We start from the raw sequence: 11,120 nt of genomic DNA, 5'->3' as shown, positions 1-11,120 counted from the left end.
GACCTGGCATGCATGGGGTGCCGACCAGGATAGGCACTATATACCTACTATATAATACTATAATATTTTAAAGAAAGATTTTTTTGTACCCTATAGGCTCGGAATGTAAAGGACCAATTTTAACCATAATCTATTTTATTTTACATTTGTTATGCGCTGGGAAAACTATTGATGATACATAAAAATTCTGTACTACGTGACTAAAGTAGTTTCCCAGAAATAAAAAAACTGAAATTAACGCGACGAAATCGCGGGTATGATATTTTTTAGTTTTTTTTTTTTAGGTTAGAGGGTTTTAGCTTTGGTATGATGTGAAAACCTCGCTAAAACTTAGGCCACTGCTATTATCTGAAGTTTTCTGCAAAAACACCGGGTATTTATATTTGTACTAAGTTTGTTTATTATATTTCATATAATCTATAATCATATCATAGGCCTTCGGCATTCCTTTCGTGGAGACCGAGTTCGATCCACGCACCACTGACTTTTCGGAGTTATGTGCGTTTTTATTTAGGGCAATTTAAATATCACTTGCATTAACGGTAAAGGAAAACAACAAACATCGCGAGGAAACCTGTATGAATCAGAGGTCTCCATAAAGTTCTCAACGGCGTGTGGCGTTGAAGACTACGGCCTGAAGACTTCTCATTTTGAGAGAAGACCCGTGCTCTGTAGTTGGCTAGTAATGGATTGATGATGGTGTATGCTTACTGGTTGGCACAGGACACTCTGTACATATCGCAATAAATAATAAACATATGGGATGTTATATACTTATCTTCATCGCTACCTATAGCACACAGCGTTTTAGAATGACTAAGACTTCAGGAAATACTAGACAAGCAAACCTACCTCATACTTGTTTCCAAATTACTATATCAAAGTTTACACCATTTCCGAGGAGGTAGCATAATGGTATAAACTTTGATATAGTAACTTACCGAGGATGCGGTTTCGGCACGTTTCGAAAACAAACTTTGTTTTCATAAAAGTTACGGTTTAGGCCTAAAATAGAAAAGAACCAGATATTCTAAGACGGTTTAGATTTCGGATTTTGGTTTCAATGGCATACTCTTTGAAAACAACTGAACTGTGTCATTTTCACAAAAGCTAATAAAATAATGCAAATAAATGGTGGATTTCCACGCGCTTTCTAACTTAACCTTTAACCAAAAGTTTATTGCACACAAAACATATAAGCATACAAATACCACCAAATGTACAGAAAATTTTAGGCATGCAAAGGCGGCCTTCTTGCTAGCTTTGTTGAACCGCTTAAGGCTTAGGGTAAGCTAATACATAAAACAGAAATAAAGCCTGTTAGTATTTAACATATAAATGTTCTTGTTTAATTTTAAACCCATGAGGCAAAAACGTTTGCGTGTATATGTGCGTGTGCATGTGTGTATGTGTGTGTCTGTGCGTGTGTCTGCCTGTTGCATCGTAGCTCCAGAACGGATGAACCAATATTGATTTTCTTTTTTTTTGTTTGAAAGGTGTATTAGTCGGGAATGTAGTGTGTGTGTTAGGTTTGTTTTATATATTGATATAACAAGCGTTCCCAGAGATGCATGTGGGCTGTGAATAACATCCTACGCTACGCATCCTCGTACAAACTCGGTGGGAAGCCAGCCTAACCTAACAGTAAGTACGTGGTTAACCTACTTCTTAAATCATTTATCTTATTAATAAATCACAGTGCGTTAAATTAGAATAGGTGTCTAGCACTAACGACATGCGATACGCGTTTTGTTCGTGACGTCAAACAAAACAAATCGCTACTATGTTTAGACTGTATTGCGTGCAACCGCGTGACAATGCTCTGAATATTAGGCCTTCTATTTTAAAATTAACTATAACACGATTAAATTAACTATACACGTTGCTTCGCTCTCTCCTATCTAAATCAAATATTTTATATATCTGGCGAAAGCAAATATTTAAGGTTTATAAAAATTAACTTTTATAAAATAAAAATTTAAGAAATGACTTCCTAATTTTTTTAGGTTTAATTCCATGAGACCTGTACCCAAGCTGTGGGATATGAATAAGGTGACATTTTTTTTTGTCGAGATGTATATTGAACTTGATCATATTATATATCTATTATTATGTCACCACGGGCGTCCTATTGCGTAGGTAAGCGTATTACTACTTGGTCACGTTGCCAATTTATCTTTTTCAAATACAACCTTCATTCTATACCTGTATACAATGAACATTTTAAGCTTAATTACTTTTTTCCGATGACTAGTTATCGAGTTATTACAATTTGACAATTTGATGATGAAAGACCATCTAAGATCGGAACATTCTAACATGGATGGGGTATGTCAGTTACATATTTTTTTTACGTTTTGGCGCCATAAATCCAAAATTGAATTGAACGATCATTTCTATTCAATTTTGGTTATATGGGTCGCGTTTGTACCAACTGGACGCAATTTGCTTTACGTATACGAGGGATTGACTAGTACCGTCGGTGAAAGCCGAGGAATAATCCAAATTATAATGTTGATATTATAAATAGCAGATTTTTAACTTGTACTTTTTTGAGTTACTTTCGAGCCTGAAACTTTATGTTAACTTTATATATTAAACTTTGAGTTATAGGTGGCTATTAAAGCTTAATAAATTGCAGATGAATTTATGAAACTGTTGCGGGTTCAAGTGAAAAAATCAAGAAAATCACTTTAGGTTATAACTTTTCTAGAAGTATATCTATGTATACGAGTCGATTAACTGGTAAAATTAATTCAGAGCAGTTATTAGAGCTATAAAGTACTACTTTCAAAACAAAAATTCGTAGCACTTCGTAGCAACAACTGACGTCGATTTGTAAATTTATGGTCGCTACAAAGTATGATTAAAAATTGTTAACGAGAGCGCGGAAATAAAAAACTTAATCCGTGCGAACGAAGTCGCGGGTATCATCTAGTAATATATAATAATAAGCATATAAATTGCCCTATTGAAAATCTTTTTCTCTCTTTCTTTTTTTAATAATATAAGACTAATACACTAATTGTATTTAGGTGTCAATAGGTGTAAAAATATAAATAATATTAAGCTATATATATAAATAATTATGTCCAGTACCTAAAGTTCTTAATATTATATTTTGACTGTTACAAAATAGACTGAATAAAAAGCTTTCTGAACGTAAATAAAATTGCTGTGTGTTAATTCCATCGCATGTTGATTCAGATGGTGGATTGAATTAAGTAGTGCCATCCTTTTCCTACATTTCCCTTTAGATATGAATAGCACTACAAATTCAATCTGCTATTTGAAAATTTTAGATAAGATTGAATATTAAATTCGGGTGTAACTAGGAAAAATATCATTTTCAAAATGAAGAACGTCGACTGCTGGGTTCTTTGTAGCGATTTCTCAAGAGCCATAAACCGCTTGGCTTCCTGTGACTATGTTGAGGTTTGCCAACGTTTCGTTTAACTAAATTGAGGACAATAATTTGAGTCACAAACTGACAGTAGAATTTTATATCTTTATTTTTGTACAAAAGTCGTACGTAATGGTAAGCGTTCTTTACTAGCGTCAAAAGTTTAAATACAAACCAATAAATATGATAGATATGTAATGAATTCTGTTTAATCTAGGATCAGTTGAACTGATTAATTCGACCTGGTATAAATGTTTAGGAACCCTTTATCGGACCCTCCTACAAAAAGGTCCCTTATTGGATTCAGTAGTAAGGGTCTTACGTACAATACAACCCACCCACTTTACACTATCGCGACCCATAAGTCTGGGCTAGGCATTATACATCCGGGCTATATATTGTGGTCTTAGCGCGGGTACCAACTATGTAGAGGAAAACAATGAGTCCGTGGTGTATTTGCTATGCGAATGTGTTAGGTTGGCTTGGGAGCGAATAAGTGTTCTAGGAGTCGCTTATCAAGATTGTGCCAACAACTTGCAAACTTTAAGCTAGAATTAAGTTTTTGATAACATATTCCAATCTATTCTTGATGTGGTGAGTATCTAATAACCTAAAACTATCTACGTGGAGACATGGATATCTTTTCATTAGTGTATATTACATTTTTTGTAATATAAGCCAACGGATGTACTCTGAATAAATAATATGAATTTTCCATAAATCGAGCTAAGAGTTAAACCAACAAAACAACCCCACAGCTAGTTTACTGTTTAGATAAGTATAAAAGACAATAGAATAATGGAAAAGTTTCAAAGTCCCTCCCCGTGAAATGGGGTGCTTCGTTTTCAACTCATTTGTTTTAATGATCGCCAGAGAATAATCACGGAATAAGTAGATGTAAATGATGGAGCATTACGATACGACCTTAGTGTATTTATATAGCTTAACTTTTAAAGGGGTCGACTGAAATACAAAAGGTTAAACGTTCAGATCTCATCCTTTCGGCTCTTATTTAATGAATGGATATATTATTTATTTATTTATTTATAAATACAACGTGTAACAGAATGACGAAATAATATTGGAGGATGCATAAGTATATTTTATAAGAAATCACCCTGTAAAAATATTTAATCAAAAGGAGAATATTTATTTTTTTAATACAAAACATTCTAAGTGTTTACTTTGACAACCCTATTGAAGATAAAAGACCGACACAAGCATAGCACGAGTACCTTTCAAAGTGACACGAGTCACATGATTTTAATTTTGCATGTGATGTTAGGGCTGTCTCTGATTTCTTTCAGTAAAAACTATAGAAGCGGTTTACTCAAAAACTATTAGGTTTTCAGTTTCACAGATAAATCTTAGAGACAGTACATAATGTACCTCTAAAGCCTGTGATGTATTATTTCGGTTTTCATTTACACGTTGTATATATATTTCTTCATAAATAAATCACCCGGACACCTCTTCCGCGAGATTAAGAAAAAACCAATTAGGTGTTTTAAAAATTTCCATAAACACTTATTATCACCAACAGCCTATATTAATGACCCAGTGCTGGGCAAGGCAAGTGAAATTTGAGTGCTAAAATTAAAAACTTACGGCATCATTAGCAACCCACTACCGGCCGACCACAGGGCACGGGTCTCCTCCCACAATGAGAAGGGGTTAAGGCCGTAGTCCACCATGCTTGCACCGTGCGGATTGGTGGTCTCTACATACCTTTGTGAACATTGTGGTCAACTCTCAGGCATGTAGGTTTCCTTCACCGTTGAAGAAGTGATATTTTAATTGTTACGCACATATCTTAGAGTTGCGTGATGGCATTCGAACTCGGCACCCCGAAAGTGAAGTCGAAGTGCTATCCACTGGGCTATCACCGCTTTCATAACTTTTTTAAAACTTGCATAACTTCCAAAAACTAGTGGTCGAAATCGGTCCCTCTCGAAAAGAAGGCTTAAGCTATTAGGTTGCCACCACTCTCGGTAGATAGGGATAATGTATACATACTTATATAAATAATACAAAATATATGGTAGATATGGTTAAGAGCGTGGTATTTATTTATTTATACTATACATACAAAATCTAAAGGAATTTCTATTACAGTAGGTAATATCTAAAAACACCACAGCTAAGTATGTGTAAATCGCTAACCATCACTCAACACATGGCCGAAGATGCGTGCAATTTTAAAAATGTGTTCTTATATCGTAAATTCCCAATGTTAGCAAAAATTGTTTATAGAGAGTCAGCGGGATGGTTAGCATTCTGCAGTCAATAAAAAACCGCTCTGGTATATTTCACGGAGCGATCGATAGATATTTACGTTCACAATGATTAATTGCCCCATTGTTACGCGAAGGAAGTAGATAGTAGACGGTACCGGGCACTAAACTATTGAACTTTGGAATCATCAAGTCCGTCTTCTTGTAGTTCTACCGTGAAGAAGCCGACAAAGAACTTAGCAGTTTCTCTGTTCATGTTTTCTAGTTATAATTGATGTACCAATCAGGTGGCCCCCGTGTTGGTTAAACCCTAGCCTATTGACAAAGCAACACTTAGCAGGGTATGCAAGGAACACTCCTGCAATATGCTGCCATGTGTCCATCAACTCGGAGCTTTGGTTACTCCGGCAATCACGCTCTTCAGATCGGAACAAAGCATTGCACAAAAGCTGGTTCGCGTCAGAAATAAGCATGGTGTTCGTCTTCGGACGAGCTTTATTTATTATTTATGTACCATAAATTGTGATTGTGAACATAAGATACATGAAGTGTACAAAGGAAAGCTTATCTCTATAAGAGATCTCTTCCAGCTACCCCAGGATGTGAGTAAGATGATTTAATTGTGGTATAGGTCAAATAAAGGTACAATATATTTCATAACTACTAAGTATATTTAATATATCTAGATAATAACAAAATTCGACATACTAATACAATAACATTCGAATATACTATATATACAAAATACATAAAAATAATATAATAAATATTTATATAATATAAATATAAATATATATCTATAATAAGTAAACAGTGATAAATATACTAAAAATATACTATGACAACGATAGATAATGCTCCTTTACATTGTGTTTAAAAGAGTGCACCGATCGGCAGTGTCTAATATGTTCTGGTAGTAAGTTCCAAAGGTGTGTAGCGTGGACGGAGAAAGATTTCTGGAAAAAAATAGTATTATATGAAGGGACATCAAGAGGATTTTTTGACACGCAAGACCGCAAGGGTCTCGTAGGCGGAAGACATAGCTTTATACGCTCACACAAATATCCAGGAGAAGAAGAATTATATAGGATGTTGTAAAGGACAGTTAAAATATGCACATTCCGGCGAAAACGAATTGGCAGCCACTTTAATTGACGACGAAAATCAGAAACGTGATCGAATTTGCGCAATCCGAAGATAAAGCGAATGCACAAATTCTGAAGTCTTTCAAGTTTGTCAAGTAGCTCTTCAGTGGCATCCAAATAGCAGACGTCGGCGTAATCAAGTATTGGTAGCAATAAAGATTGGGCCAACAAAATTTTGGTATGAAGCGGAAGAAAATTCTGCAGCCTCCTCAATGAGTGAACGACATAGTGCATACGTTTACTTACCTGGTTTATATGAGCTGACCAAGTTAAATTACTGTCAATTATAAGTCCTAGATTTTTTGAAGTGCACGAATACACAATTGGTATACCGTTATAAGAAATCGGAGGCAAATCATTAAAAGTCACACGACTCCTTAGCTGTCTACTACCAATGATCATAGCCTGTGACTTATTAGGGTTAACTAGTAGGCCGAACGATTCGGCCCAGTCTTTAATTGCATTCAGATCCTCGTTAATAGCAAAAATTGCAGCGTCCAGATCCGTTAAAGTTGCATGCCTATAAAGCTGCAAATCATCAGCGTAAAGATGGTAGTGAGAAGTAAGAATTTTTGTAATTTCGTTAATGAAGACTGTGAAAAAAAGAGGAGAAAGCACGCCACCTTGAGGAACACCAGCGGAGAGGTCAGCCCAGTCAGAAGATGCCTCTTCCGTGCGAATTCTCTGCTGGCGTCCATGAAGATAAGAGTGAAACCAGTTAATCACAGAAGGCGATATGTTAAGAGAGCGAAGAATACCAAAGAGTATATCAAAGTCCACTGAGTTAAACGCATTACTAAAATCCAACAACGTAATAACAGTAAGCTGTTTGTTGTCCATAGCAAACCGAATGTCATCAGTGACTTTAAGTAGTGCAGTAACTGTACTATGGGAAGGACGGAAACCTGATTGAAAGGGACTTAAAAGATTATTAGTGAAAAGGAAAGAAGACAGTTGTATAAATACAGCATTCTCAATGACTTTTGAAAGTATAGGTAGAATTGAAATAGGCCGAAACTGTGAAAAAGAATTTGGATTAGGAGATTTTGGTAAAGGAATGACATGAGCCATTTTCCAGTCAGTAGGGAAGATCTCATAGGCCAGGGAGAAATTTAGAATGTGGGAGATTATAGGCACTATATGATCCACCACAAGAACCAACATGTCACGGCTCAGGCCATCGCTTCCAATAGCTTTAGTAGAGATAGAAAGAATGCTCTTCTTAACGACGCTCTCTGTGATTTCATGGAAACTAAAAGATTCGCACAAAGATGGGGTGAAATTGGATAATTTCTGTAGAGTTAAATTTTTTTTTGAATCAGAAAGCGTAACAGGAGGAGTAGAAAAATGAGTATTTAGTGCATTTAGGTCAAATGGAATATTAGACGTGTTTCGAAATTTACCCACACCTAAGGACTTAAGAAATCTCCATTTCTCAGTAGTAGAAGAGTTTTCAATTGAAGAGTGAATATAGCGGCGCTTTGCATCTCTACACATCCTGTTGCATAGATTACGCAACCTTTTATAGGAAGCAACGTTTTCAACCGTCGGATCTTTCTTGCATTTTGCCTTAGCTTTATTACGCTTAGCCATCAACTTCTTGATTGTGTCAGTGAGCCAGGGTGCTGGTAAGTGCTTAATAGTAACAGGTCTAACTGGAGCATGACTGTCAAATAAACCGATAAGAATTGAAGCAAAAAGTTTGACTTTGACATTGATATCTGTAGCCTCGTATACACTAGTCCAATCAATATTCGACGCATCTTTATTTAGCTGTTCAATATTGATTTTCTTGAAATTACGCTGCAAAATAACCTTATGCTTTCGTTTTGGAGAACGCAAATTATAGCGAAGAAACAGAAGATCATGATAGGAGAAAGGTGCGGTGAGCTGTCCGTGTGCAAGAACCTTCTGAGGGTTGGAGCTAATTATCAGATCAAGAAGAGAGGGATCAAAGTTAGGTGGGAAGTGAGTTTCTGAGAGAGGAAGGATATCTAAGTTGATAGAAGACACTAACGATCTTAATTTTTGAGACCTACTATCATTCTTTAGGAGACACGTATTAAAGTCACCCATTATGATAATGTCAGTGTACGAAGGAGTAAGATTTTCTAGGAGCTGTTCAAACGAAACGAAATAGTTGATAGTAGAAGAAGGGATATATACCACACCTAGAAGAAGATTTGAGTTAAGAACACAGATTTCGAGAAAAAGATGCTCTAGACTACCAGAGTAAGCAGATGGGGATCGACTAATAACTTTAAAAGGTAGATTGTTTCGGAGATAGATGCAAACACCGCCACCTCCTTTGCCAGTTCGATCGTTGCGTATCAGTGTAAAATCGGGTAGAGTAAAAAGTTCAGAGGAAAGAGATGGTTTCAACCAGGACTCCGAGACGAGAATGCCATCAACCAGGACGCCGCTAAAAGATGCCAGAAAATCAGAGTAATGAGCTGGAATGCTTTGTGCATTTATATGAACAAAATTAAGACAGCGTGAATCAGAAATAAAAATTGAGTTTAGTTTACGATCAAGGGAGAAGCTATCATCAGAAGATAAATTGCTCGTGACACTTTGGAACTCATCAGAGGAAGAGCATGAAAAATATTCGTCATCATAGGCCGACAGTATATCACACATAGTATGATGCTAAATAAAAGAAAAGTAATAATAATATTAATAATAAAAATAAATATATAAAGATATATATTATTATCAAAATACTCTAATAAAAAATATAATTATAGGTAAACCAGTTAATATCAAAAATAAATACCATAATAATAAAACAAACTTTATCAAAAACAACTTACCCACTTCTTCACACGTCACAAAAAGCTTTACTACTAAAATCTTTACTATACTTTAATAAAATCATATCAACGTTTAATGGTTCAACGTTGCCTAACAATTGTAAAGTCAACATCTCTTGAGGATGCTCCGGTGTCGGAGCGAAACGTGCAGAATACATTGCCGGAGATCTGTTTGGTGTAGAGTATTAAGATAAGAGAACTTATAAATTACACCATACAGATTCTCCTGCTTTTCGCGGGGTCATCATCATCATCAGATCAACCGATAGACGTCAGCGACGCTGCGCTTACCAGTTTGGGGCTGCCATTCCAGCACCTTGGGACCCCAATGTCCATCCTTTCTCCGAACTATGTGCCCGGCCTGTTGCCACTTCAGCTCCGCGACTCGTTGAGCTATGTCGGTAACTCTGGTTCTTCTCCACATTAATGATTCGATCGCGTAGAGATACTCTTAGCATAGCTCTCACCATCGCCCGCTGAGTAAAGTAATAATTAAAATTAAAATTTGGAAAAAAATTAAAAAAAAAAAATTTAAATTAAAATTAAAAATTTAAATTAAGTTATTAAGTTAACTCTGAGCCTTCTTTTGAGGCCCATAGTTAACGACCATATTTCAGAGCCATAGGTCATCACTATGGCTCTGAAACATGGTTTTTTTTTCGCGGAGTATACCGAATTAATTTTCATAATATATCATAGAATTCCTAAAAGTAACGCCTGCTCCTATCAAATGTTTAACATTGGATAACACTACCATCTAAGAGATGAATGTGATGTGGCAAGCTTCCAAGCTATCTTATCAATAATAAAATGATAAATTTTATCATTATCATTATCATCAACATCAACTGAACTTAAAGTCGTCCACTGGACATAACCTACCTAGGGTAGGTATTTTGTACCGACCGAGCCGATTGTATCCAGCAATCGTTTTATATGTCACCTGTCTCCCTTGTGAACGTCTACCAACGCTACAGTTACCGGTGCGTTTTTACTACTCCAGCATCTTTAAGCCCGAACGTTAATCGGTCCTCTGAGTTAGTTATTATGCAGTAAAATTGTATTATAGTGCATTGATTCAATAAATAAGTTTTAGCACTTAGTGCTTAAAAGTTAGTGTTTAAAATTTATAAAATTGAAGCATTGATTGGTCCAAAATTATAAAGTACATATATACTCACCTACACAAAAAAACGTTTCGTAAATGATAGACTGTAGGTGTAACTGCTCACTGAGGTAGAAGTTTACGCGTTTTTAACGAGCGAAGTAAATACGGTGGAAATGATTATGCATCCACGTTAATTTTGCAGTGTGCCGGCGTCCAACAGTGAGTAGATACGCGCATACGCACTGTGGGTGAGATCGCGGGATATCGTATCCAACACGCGTGTTTATGAGTGGCAGGTGTGTTCTGAAACAATATGAATAAAAAGTTTTATAATAAACATAAAACTATTATACAACATAATCCAATTTTTAATATTGATTTCAACGATTAATACAATTTAAAAAACTTACATAACTA

Source organism: Pararge aegeria, chromosome 6 (genome assembly GCF_905163445.1).
Source record: "Pararge aegeria chromosome 6, ilParAegt1.1, whole genome shotgun sequence".
NCBI classification, from domain to species: domain Eukaryota; kingdom Metazoa; phylum Arthropoda; class Insecta; order Lepidoptera; family Nymphalidae; genus Pararge; species Pararge aegeria.
Note: the sequence above shows the minus strand (reverse complement) of the source record.